Source organism: Malaclemys terrapin, chromosome 3, assembly GCF_027887155.1.
Source record: "Malaclemys terrapin pileata isolate rMalTer1 chromosome 3, rMalTer1.hap1, whole genome shotgun sequence".
NCBI classification, from domain to species: domain Eukaryota; kingdom Metazoa; phylum Chordata; order Testudines; family Emydidae; genus Malaclemys; species Malaclemys terrapin.
In genome coordinates this window covers 56,359,841-56,372,785 of record NC_071507.1, presented here as the reverse complement: position 1 = coordinate 56,372,785, position 12,945 = coordinate 56,359,841, and the positions used below count along the sequence as shown (strand labels likewise).

Here is a 12,945-nt window from a genome sequence, read left to right as displayed (position 1 = left end):
CCTTGTCCTTGTCCTTCCTTTTGCTTCTAATGTATTTGTAGAATGTTTTCTGGTTACTTTGTATGTCTTGAGCTAGTTTAATCTTAATTTGCGCCTTGGCCTTGCTAATTTTGTCCCTACATCGGTGTGCTATTTGTTTATATTCATCCTTTGTAATTTGACCTAGTTTCCACTTTTTGTAGGACTCTTTTTTTTTTAGTTTTAAGATCACTGAAGATCACCTGAGTAAGCCAAAGTGGTCTCTTGCCAGACTTCCTATCTTTCCTACACAGTGGGATAGTTTTCTGTTCTGCCCTTAATCATGATGATCCTTTCTGACCTTAGTCTCTGAGTCTCTATATATGGAAACCTCCTGTACCTCATATATGCCATTGGAGCAGTGCCTTTTAAAAACAAAAACAAAAACAAACCCGACAGATAAGTTTAAAACATGGACCGTTTTCATATCACTTCTATGTTCAGTGCACATATACTTTATTATAAAAGGATGACTTTAATGCTTGTGTGATCCATAACTTTAAGGCTCACTCTTCCTTTAGACATGATCTAATAGATACAAGTTAAAACTGACAGCTCTTTCAGTGATGAACTCTCTTATATTCAGGCAGCAGCAGAAACAAGTGCAGAATGACTGCAATAAGAGGGTGTTGCTAGCAATTACATGCTCATCCCCTAGATATTCCTTTCAAAAATTAGTTTTTCCCTCCTTCTCTTCAGGTTTTTATAGACTTTCCAATTATGATCCAGTGATATTTGGCTTTTTATTAATTAAAGTACTGTATGGAGCACAGTCTCAAGCATTTTTGTTAGATCTAATGTAACAAAGTCCCTTAGTGGCTCTTTATCTCTGTATATAAAATTACTTCCTGGCGTTTTCTCATTTTAGGACTCATTTTCTCTCATTGTCAGGAATGAAATATAAACCTTTGCAATTTGGTCTGGTCTCAAAATCTCTAACATGAACATTGCCGTCTAATTTTCTTTGAAATAACCCCCTCAAACTCTTTGCTTATAAAGAGCTTAATAAGAAAAAAAAAATACCGCATGCAGGGGCTGGATTTATGCAGCCATCACAATAATCGGCAAATGTGAGGTTGCCCAAGGAATGAGTTTACTGAGGCTACGTTAATGATGGATTTCTGGACACAAGAGAGCGTTCACAGCACTGAGTCCTGATTCAACTGTCATTAAAAAAAAAACCTTCATAATTTTGTAATGCTTCAAATCCAGCACGTAACCTAACCAGGAAGGTTAGGCAATTGCACTTATATTTTTATATGGTAATACTATTTGCTGTCTTGATAATACGCATTTTCTCCATTATATATTTAGCTAGGTTACAGAATTAGAAAGGCTAGCAGTTATCATGCTCCAGGGAAAAAGCTAGTCAGTAGTTTTTTTACCCCTCCCCATGACATAACACTGTACAATTAGCTAAGATGGGGTGTACATGTGTGTATTGTGAGAGCATCTTTGCCTGAGGCAACAAGTCTATGCAGAGGACAGATTTGGAGATGGGGAGGATGAAGTGGTGATGCTGATGATGCTGAACTGAACCTTTGGCCACAGTCCCAGAGTGTCAGGTATTTCACTGCTCATCACCCACAAGGGACCATGAGATCATCTACATTTCACCCAGTTACCCCAGTAACTTTGTCAAGTATCAGAGGGGTAACCGTGTTAGTCTGGATCTGTAAAAAGCAACAGAGAGTCCTGTGGCACCTTTAAGACTAACAGATGTATTGGAGCATAAGCTTTCATGGGTGAATACCCACTTTGTCAGATGCATGTGACATGTGTCTGACGAAGTGGGTATTCACCCACGAAAGCTTATGCTCCAATACATCTGTTAGTCTTAAAGGTGCCACAGGACTCAATTTTGTGTTTGGCTTCAAAATTAACACCTCATTTAAATGAAGGGGGGCAGCTCATTTCTTTTACAGCTACCATTTAAGGCCACTTGTCTCCACAGTTAGGAAGAGGACCACACTGAGAAGACTTCTGTTTGCAACTGTAAGGACAAAAGCCCCAAGGCCCTGTTCTTCTTTCATGCCAATTTTACACCAGTGCTAAACCCTGGACTTCACTAGAGATGCTCCTGATTTATACTAATGTAAGTAAAAGGAGAGTCTGTCCCTTATTTATTTTATTTTATTTAAATTAAAATGTGTATTGTGCCCAAAAACTGTCAGAGAAGTACAGGGATGGCATTCCATGGACTGCTGACTCAGTCTGACCCTGGGTGCAGGAAAGGCCCCGTAGAACTCTGGGGCCATTTCTGCGCTTGAATCAGTAGAATCCATGACATAAAATTATGGATCCTACAGCAATAGGAGGAGCAGCCTACCAATGGCCTCATAGCTGCCAGTCTGCTGCTGCTATCACTGAAGGGAAGGAGAGGGGTAAGTCAAATAAATAGTTTCTCCTTTGAGTCAGAGTTCAAGGCCAGAACAGAGCACCAGATCATCCAGTCTGACCTGTATATCACAGGTCACCACTACCACCTAGCAGCTGCACACTAAACCAACAACCAAAATTAGACCAATGTATTACAGCCCACAGGAAGCTAGACTGTTTTCTGCAACAGGCAGAGAATAGAAGGGACTGAGATGCACCAGTGCCCAAGGCCCCCCACAATGGCAGGGAAATGAAAGTGAAATATGCCCAGATAATCCTGGCAAGTAATCTGCACACTCATGCCGCAAAGTAAGACAAACCCACCCTCTCCTCTTTCTCCCCTCCCTCCCCCCCGTGCCCCATCTCCCACACGCAAGGTCACTGCCAATCTGATTTGGGGGAAAATTCCTTCTTGATCCCACATACAGTGATCAGTTAGACCCTGTGCATCCATCTCAGGGGATGTTGTGGCTATCTCCTATTCTGTGATGATTCCAATGGGATGGTGTCACAAAGTGATCTGAGCCATGGGTATAGGCCAGTGGCAGCAAACCACTGGGCTAGATTATTAATTATTATTCATAGTTTGTACTATAGTAATGCCCAGAGGTACAGTCAAGATCAGGAACTCGTTGTACAGTGTGTAGGACAAAGTAGCAAGAACAGAGTCCCTGGCCCAGAGAGTTCACAACTTAGATATATGACAAGCTGTGATAGGTGGATTAAACTAGAGCTGGGCGAAATATTTTGGATGAATAGTCTATTCACCCACCCAAAAATGCAGTTTTGGGTTGGCCAAAGCTATTCACAAATTTGTGTCAAGTTTACCAATAAGTTTTGACCAAACAGAAAATGTAAAATGTTTCAATAATATTGAAAATATTTTTTTCTAAATGAAACCAAATGTTTTTTTAGACATAACAAAATGTTTCAACTCAGATTTTTTTTACTCTTCTATTCGCTTAAATTTTGAAAAATGTCATTTTCATTCAACTCAAAACAATTTTTATTTTTTTTTAAATGCCAGTGAACCAAAAAGGAATGCAGTGTTTTTATAGTCCTATTGGTCGCAGGATATTAAAGGGACAAGGTGGGCGAGGTAATATCTTTTATTGGCCCAACTTCTGTTGGTGAAAAAGACAAGCTTTTGAACTTACACTGAGCTCTTCTTCAGGTCTGGGAAACCAGTGAACCAACGTATCCATTATTTGCCCAGTTCCAGATGAAACAGACAAATGGGGATGAAGGGAGGAGTATGAAGACAAGGTAGCATAAATCAAACATCTCTTTGCAATAGGATGCCGTGGTTTCCAGGTTGCCACCTGCCCAGACAGTTTTAGCTCTCTAGAGCAAGGCAGGATGTAACACCTCCTGGTGTGGTGGTTGGACTGTTGCTGGAGGTCTAATGCCTGTTTCAGGGAGGGATGCTGCAGGAGAGAGAAGCTTTATGTTGGTGTGCTGTTGAAGGAACCCTGCTGCCTGCCATTCCAGTGAAATACAATCATCTCTCTTCTGCTGCATCTTAGTGTCAGGTGAAATGATCCTGCTGCTATGAAGTACTTAACATTCCTTCAGGTGATTATAAACAGCAGATTATTATACTACTAAATTGTGATGATAGTTTTCTCTTGCAGCCTATTGGACTGGAGTTTGGCGGTGATGTAAACCACTTCCTTCTTGACTCATCAGAAGTAAAACTTCTGTGTTGATATTTTTGCATATTAAATTAAAGAGGTGAATTTGAAACTGAATTGATCAACCTTTCCTGCAAGCCAACGATTTTAATCTATAATGGGGAAAAGAGTACATCTTGCAAAGACCAGTTCCTCTGCAAAATACCTTGAGACTTCAAACATGGACTAGAGAAGCCACTTCATTGTGCCATTCTGACTACAACAGTTTCAGGCTGATAAACAAGGTCTTGAGTGGCCCAATACACTACCGCAGGAGTCTTCTAGCCTCTGCATTCTCTGGAGACCAGCCAGGCAACAAGAGTCTGTAGAATCTGAATTGATGACAGAGAGCGCCTTTGGCTATAGCAAAACTGAAAGTTGAAGCAGTCAGTGAATTGGAATGGATGCACATGTCAGCTGTTTGAAGGAAAGGAGTAGTTGGAATCAGATGTGAAAGAAACTCATTGGTGAAGTGCAGACTGTAATGGACTGGCTCTGAATGAATCGACTGGCATGGTGCTCAAATGGGAAACTTTGGCTGTGATTTTTATGGTTTCTAAGCTTCACAGCACGATATTCCAGGTACTTTCACACCTGCTAAAATGAAAGGGAGCAGATGATCAGCTGGATGCCCTAGTTAAGGCTTCTGAATGAGGCTGGCAATCATTTTATGGAGTAAGGCATCAATGATGGCAGATGGGGCTCCATGTGTGATGAGTCCTGGCTACAGAATGGTGGAACATTTTCAAAGAGCTGAAGCTGTGCTCTTGGTGGCATATCCCTGCATTATTCATCAAATGGCTCCCTGTGTCCTGGACCGGCAGAAAAATATTCTGAAGCCAGAAACACCATTAAGGAATTAATTAACCATCTCCGGTCGACGTTGGCTCATTGGTGTCTTGAATTCTGGATTTTGGAGCCCTGATTTAGATGCAGATTAACTGCTCATATGCAACCTCACTGACTCAGTAAATGGAAAGCCCTGAAATGATTAGGGGGAATTAAAAGAACAAGTCTCTAGTTAAAATTTAGTATATTGAGGCAAAACTTAGATAACAGCGATAACTATTTTGCATTGCAGACAACAGGCCACCAGGCAAAACGATGCCATCAGATATTCCACAAGTTTCATTAGAGACAAGGGGGACCTTCAAAATGGTCAAGGTAGACACTCATTTCACCTGAGCAATTGCACAAGATTTATTCCTGTTGATAACAACACGTCCTGGGTGATTACATAGGAAGACAAAAAGAAACACTGATGGTAGGTTTTGTAAAACCAGATGGTTAATCAGTCTAGGCCAGCGGCTCTCAAACTTTTTTACTTGTGACCCCTTTCACATAGCAAGCTTCTGAGTGTGACCCCTTCCCCCCCCCCATAAATATATAAAAAAATGTTTTTAATTTAACACCATTTTAAATGCTGGAGGCAAAGCAGGATTTGGGGGTGGAGGTTGACAGCTCGCAACCCCCATGTAATAACCTCCCAACCCGCAGTTTGAGAACCCCTGGTCTAGGCCAACCAGGAATTACTTATCACGAGGCATGTACAATGCGTTAGCTTCTTAAATGCAGAAGAAACAAATATATTGAGAGTCACTTGAGTCCTCACCAAGACTGTATCCGCTTACATCTGCGAGACTATGGTACAAACTACTTCCCAAACAAACTTCTGGAAGACCATGAGAGACAATGCTACGTGCTACGGGCTGCTAAAGGGAAGATGACTCAATGGCAATCTGGAGTGTTGCAGCCCCTTTTTCTATTCTAACCTGCAATGGCCTTCACTGTCAGCATTATGGCTCCACCAGTCAGGGAGGCAAGGCCTGACATCAGCAAAGATCGTTGAAGAACGGGAGAAAAGAGGGATATATAAAGATAGCTAGCAACAAAATTCCAGAAACTGGAAAAGGGCAAATATAGTGCCCATCTATAAAAAGGGAAATAAAAACAACCCAGGAAACTACAGACCAGTTAGTTTAACTTCTGTGCCAGGGAAGATAATGGAGCAAATAATTAAGGAAATCATCTGCAAACACTTGGAAGGTGGTAAGGTGATAGGGAATAGCCAACATGGATTTGTAAAGAACAAATCGTGTCAAACCAATCTGATAGCTTTCTTCGATAGGATAACGAGTCTTGTGGATAAGGGAGAAGCTGTGGATATGGTATACCTAAACTTTAGTAAGGCATTTGATACAGTCTCGCATGATATTCTTACCGATAAACTAGGCAAATACAATTTAGATGAAGCTACTATAAGGTGGGTGCATAATTGGCTGGATAACCATACTCAGAGAGTTGTTATTAATGGTTCCCAATCCTGCTGGAAAGGCATAACAAGTGGGGTTCCACAGGGATCTGTTTTGGGACCGGCTCTGTTCAATATCTTCATTAACAACTTAGAAATTGGCATACAAAGTACGCTTATTAAGTTTGCAGATGATACCAAACTGGGAGGGATTGCAACTGCTTTGGAGGACAGGGTCATAATTCAAAATGATCTGGACAAATTGGATAAATGGTCTGAGGTAAACAGGATGAAGTTTAATAAAGACAAATGCAAAGTGCTCCACTTAGGAAGGAAAAATCAGTTTCACACATACAGAATGGGAAGAGACTGTCTAGGAAGGAGTATGGCAGAAAGGGATCTAGGGGTTATAGTGGATCACAAGCTAAATATGAGTCAACAGTGTGATGCTGTTGCAAAAAAAGCAAAACGTGATTCTGGGATGTATTAACAGGTGTGTTGTGAACAAGACACGAGAAGTCATTCTTCCGCTCTACTCTGCGCTGGTTAGGCCTCAACTGGAGTATTGTGTCCAGTTCTGGGCACCGCATTTCAAGAAAGATGTGGAGAAATTGGAGAGGGTCCAGAGAAGAGCAACAAGAATGATTAAAGGTCTGGAGAACATGATCTATGAAGGAAGGCTGAAAGAATTGGGTTTGTTTAGTTTGAAAAAGAGAAGACTGAGAGGGGACATAATAGCAGTTTTCAGGTATCTAAAAGGGTGTCATAAGGAGGAGGGAGAAAACGTGTTCACCTTAGTCTCTAAGGATAGAACAAGAAGCAATGGGCTTAAACTGCAGCAAGGGAGGTTTAGGTTGGACATTAGGAAAAAGTTCCTAACTGTCAGGGTGGTTAAACACTGGAATAAATTGCCTAGGGAGGTTGTGGAATCTCCATCTCTGGAGATATTTAAGAGTAGGTTAGATAAATGTCTATCAGGGATGGTATAGACAGTATTTGGTCCTGCCATGAGGGCAGGGGACTGGACTCGATGACCTCTCGAGGTCCCTTCCAGTCCTAGAATCTATGAATCTATGAAAAGTAGCTCAAAGACAGACAGAAAGGAATCTACCTATACCTCCCCTTGGAACTGCAGGAGTTTAATCCCATTGGATGACACCCCCTCTAACCTCAGCCCCAAGTACATGCTAGAGGTTGACATATTGTGAAAAAGCAGCATGACTTTGACAGTTGCTGGCAGGGTTTTTCGCTGCCTACAATGTTTCGTGCAGGTATCCTTGAACGTTAGCTATCCTGCACAAATCAACTGCCGATTCCTGCATTTCAACTCTGTGTTGCCATGGCTCTTCTTTTGTGGGCAGGGAACCGTGAAAGTTGCCTTCAGATGTGAATGCACTAGCTCACTACCTGGAAGCTAGGTATTAAGGAAGCTCAGAAGAAATTTTATCATGCTCAGGGTGGAGTGGATTTACTGAAGCAAAAATTGAAGCTACAGGCTGAACACATTTAACACAGCTATAGATGAGTATAATCCCATGTGGGAGACACAGCTCTATAAAATCTGAGCAATTTTTGTGCATGAATGTGAAGCATTTTAGAAGCATCACATTGCTAGCTTTGGCAATGGTGACACTTTTTTGCATACTAGAAATGGAACATATAGAAAGAAGCACATTTCAAGCTATGAGCTTCAGAAAGATAACTTTTCTATAGTTATCTATAGATAACTATTTGGCTCTCAGCACAAATTGTGCTGGGCCTCTTGTGAGTATCATGAAATTCCTGGAATGTCCTGCTTCTGGGTCGGGCCAGCGACTGTGTGAGAATAGTTTCTTTTGCAAAATGTTGGCACTTTCATCATTTCATCTCTATGTTCTGGCTTCATGATGGGCAAAAATGAAAGCACAAGTTGCATTTGTCCTTGAGAGAGAGAAAGTGGCCTCATTTCACTGAAAACCAAAATCAACAGGGGAAACAATTCCTCTACCAGATCAGAGGGCACCCATCTTGTCCTTCGGAAATCCCAGAGATACTGGAGATCACCAATGAAATAGGGAACCAGGCAGAGATGGAAGCAACAAAAGGAAAATGAAGAGTGTATTCACCACTTCCAGATATTTAAAAATAACACCTAAAAATCAGAAAGGACTTAGGCAATGTTCTGCGAAATTAAACACATTAAAGGAAAGCCAGCAGTGTTGGAGACATCTCCATGTAGCATTTTTCACACACAAATATTCGGAGTCAGTGTTATTAACACATGTCCTAGCTTATTTAAAACTCCAGGAGCAAGGGAGAAAGAGAGAAATGCACTATTGGTGCTTCCAATACAGCTGCTCTAGCAAATTCAATAGGCCCTCCCATTATTTATTTACATATCAAAGAAACATGTTGAAAATGAATGTAGTGCTTGTGAAAGGAGCTGGATCAATGGCCCTGGAGGATGGAGCCTTCTTTGTATCCATGGAGGAGGGGGGAGATCAGCACAAACTTCTTCACCGATGTGCCACAGTTCTTCTCTGGACAGACCACGTTTGGGTGTAAGAGGGAAGTTCAGACTTTCTAAAATAAGTTTGATTAACTCTGGCACCTAAAATTACCTAATCTTGGCTTCCAGCTTCTACCTCCAGGGGAGGTGCCAAAACAACCTCAGAAAAGGGTTCTCACTACTTTACAGACATGACCACAAGTATGAAGCATATTGTGGGAATCTGTTCTCTCTGTCCCCCAGCACAATTTTGCTACTTCAAAGGTTTGGCTCAAAATCAAATGAACAACTAAACTAGTGGGTGCTTATCTGAAGAGAATGGCCCCACTTAGTCAGCCTCATCTTCCTGTAAGAGAAAGTCGGGTCTTTTTATGGGACTGGAGTAAGTTTTTCGTACTGCACAATACTATAGGGCTTGGCTACACTTACAAGTTAAAGCGCATTAAAGCAGCCCAGTGCGCTCTAACTCAGAAACACGTCCACATTGGCAAGGCACGTAGAGCGCTCTGACTCCGCGGCTAGAGTGCTCCTGGTACTCCACCTCAGCGAGTGGAATAACATGTGATGCACCCCCGCTGGAGTGCCACGGCGCCAGTGTGGACGCTCTGGTCTGTTAATGCGCTCTGATCAGCCTCCAGAAGTGTCCCACAATGTCTGTTCTAGCCACTCTGGTCATCACTTTGAACTCTACTGCCCTGCCCTCAGGTGACCAACTGCCAGACCCGCCCCTTAAATTCTCTGGGAATTTTGAAAATCCCCTTCCTGTTTGCTTAGCCAGGCGTGGAGTGCTCTCACCGAATTTTTCCAGGTGACCATGCCTCCACGCACCAGGTGATCCCCAGTATGGAGCAATGGCGAGTTGCTGGACCTCATCAGTGTTTGAGGGGAGGAACCTGTCCAGTCCCAGCTGCACTCCAGCCATAGAAATTACAATACTTTCAGGCAGATATCAAGGGACATGACGGAAAGGGACCATGATCGAGATGCACTGCAGTGCAGGGTTAAAGTGAAGGAGCTGCGGAATGCCTACCGCAAAGCCCGCGAGGCAAACAGCTGCTCTGGTGTTGCCCCCGCGATCTGCCATTTCTACAAAGAGCTGGATGCGATACTTGGGGTGACCCCACCTCCACTCCGAGTACCACCATGGACACTTCAGAGCCCAGTTCAAGAAGGCAGGAGGAGGAGAGGAAAACGGGAGTGAGGGTGCTGAGGAGAATGAAGACACCCTGGAATCCCTAGATGCATGCAGCCCAGAAGCTGTTTTCAAGCCAGGAGGAAGGTAGCCAGTTACGGCGGCCAGTCCTTGGGGAAGGACAAACACCAGAGGAGGTTCCCGGTAAGCGGCTTTTATTTCAGGAAGGAAGTTATTCAGTGCGCGCTCTTGGGGCGAGGAGGGTTAGGGCTGCATGCATGCCTAGATGCGGAATAGGGCGTTGATGTGCTCTCACATCGCGGTAATCGGCCTCAGTGATCTCTTCAAAGGTCTCATCCAGAACTTGGGCAATGCGCTTGCGCAGGTTTCTTGGGAGAGCCAATGTGGTCCTTGTCCCAGTCAGGCTAACATGTCCGCGCCTAAACCTCCCTTGCTGCAATTTAAGCCCATTGCTGCTTGTCCTATCCTCAGAGGTTAAGAAGAACATTTTTCTCCCTCCTTGTAACAACTTTTTATGTACTTGAAAACTGTTATGTCCCCTCTCAGTCTTCTCTTTTCCAGACTAAACAAACCCAATTTTTTCAATCTTCCCTCATAGGTCATGTTTTCTAGACTTTTATTCATTTTTGTTGCTCTTCTCTGGACTTTCTCCAATTTGTCCACATCTTCCCTGAAATGTGGTGCCCAGAACTGGACACAATACTCCAGTTGAGGCCTAATCAGCACGGAGTAGAGCGGAAGAATTACTTCTTGTGTCTTGCTTACAATACTCCTGTTAATACAACCCAGAATGATGTTTGTTTTTTTTACATTGTTGAACCATATTTAGCTTGTGGTCCACTATGACCCCCAGATCCCTTTCCACAGTACTCCCTTCTTGGCAGTCATTTCCCATTTTCTATGTGTGCAACAGATTGTTTCTTCCTAAGTGGAATATTTTGCATTTGTCCATATTGAATTTCATCCTATTTAGTTCAGTCTATTTCTCCAGTTTGTCCAGATCATTTTGAAGTATAATCCTATCCTACAAAGCACTTGCAATCCCTCCCAGCTTGATGCCATCTGCAAACTTTATAAGTGTACTCTCTATGCCATTATCTAAATCACTGATGAAGATATTGAACAGAACTGGACCCAGAACTGCTCCCTGGGGGACCCCACTCATTATGCCCTTCCAGCATGACTGTGAAACACTGATATCTACTCTCTGGAAACTGTTTTCCAGTCAGTTATGCACCCACCTTATAGTAGCTCCATCTAGGTTTCATTTCCCTAGTTTGTTTTGAGAAGGCCATGTGAGACAGTATCAAAAGCTTTACTAAAGTCAAGATGTACCACATCTATCACTTCCCCCCATCCACAAGACTTGTTACCCAGTCAAAGAAAGCTATCAGGTTGGTTTGACACAATTTGTTCTTGACAAATCCGTGCTGACTGTTACTTATCACCTTATTATCTTCTAGATGCTTGCAAATTGATTGCATTATTATTTGCTCCAAATTATTTGCACTATCATAGGCTCAAGAAAAAAATTATACATATTGGGAAATGATTCACCCAGCTTCCTGCAGCAGGCAGGTTATGAAAAATATTCACTCTTGCTGGTTCATGACAAAATGGGGTCTTTAAATATTCAGATCCCGCGAATGCCTTTGGAATGGGGAAGAAAAGGCAGAAGGAGTCTCCTACAAAAGCAAGAGTGTGAGAGCTTGCAGGGAACAAAGTAGCATTCATTTCTCTGCATGAAATAAGAAGCCTTCAAGAAGTGAACCAAATCAAACATTAGACCAAAGAAAACCCCTTCCTCTAAAGTACCCCTTCTAAAATGTCCCAGAACATCCCGTCTTCTTCCTTCCTGTATAGGGACTGGAGCACACCATCTTACACAGTACTTAGTACATTGTCAGTGCTTAACAAGTACAGAATGATCTATATTTTCAAACATGGCAAGTGATTTTGGGTGTCCCAGATTTTTGGGTGACCAGCCTGAGATACTTTAAAGGAGCCTGATTTTCCAAAAGTAGAGTGCCAAACCCTCGGAAAATCAGAACCTTTTGTGGTGTCTCACTGTGCGTGGCACCCAAAATCACCAACTACTGTTAAAGGCGTAGAACAATAAATAAATATCACTACTGCTATCATGCACTATATGGATGCAGACAACGGGACATGTGATGTGTCCAATCGACACTCATCCCTTGGACGTGTCATTATCTAAATCACAATTTGAGGTTACACACGAGTCACTCAGCAAAGCTAGGTTTCAGGGTAGCAGCCGTGTTTATGCTCCCACCTGTTTATGCTCTCTGTATGTGTGTATATATATCTCCTCAATATTTATTCCACTCTATATGCATCCGAAGAAGTGGGCTGTAGCCCACGAAAGCTTATGCTCTAATAAATTTGTTAGTCTCTAAGGTGCCACAAGTACTCCTGTGCTTTTTTCAGCAAAGCTAGTTACTCCTGCGTGACCAAATCCTGCAGTTCTCAGTCACTCCTGGCTCAGGGAAGTTTCCCACCAAAGTCAATGCTACTTTCACCTGAGCGAGGGCTCAGCTCTGAAGTGCTGAGCAACCTCAACTTCTGTTAACTTCAGCACTTACAAGAACAGGGCCTAAGCAAGGAGTGGCGGGATTTGGGTGGGGCATGATAAAGCCCCGGTGGCCTGAATACTGGATGGTGATTAGGAAAGTGCATGCTGCACCTTCTGAACAGACTAGGAGCCAGTCCTGAACACACTCCTAATGCATATGCATCACTACAGCTGCCTCTGATTTCTGAAGGCAGAATGTCTCTGGGTAGTGCTGTTGGCACAGTGCACTTCTCTATCCCCTTCTCGTTTTTACTTTGGTCACTAAAGCCACAATATAGCCCTTCATCTCTGTATTAACAAAGCACTGGCTGATCAATGCATTAATGTAAATACATTATACTAGGTTACATCCACAATGTAAACTAGTCAAGCTTCATTTTTCATAGAGTC

At 42.7% G+C, this 12,945-nt stretch overlaps 1 protein-coding gene across 1 annotated transcript in view; it reads right to left on the bottom strand.

The window, feature by feature from the left end:
- The window catches only part of ALK (ALK receptor tyrosine kinase), a 570,631-nt gene that overhangs the window by 111,740 nt on the left and 445,946 nt on the right, over positions 1–12,945 (bottom strand). The window lies entirely within an intron of this gene.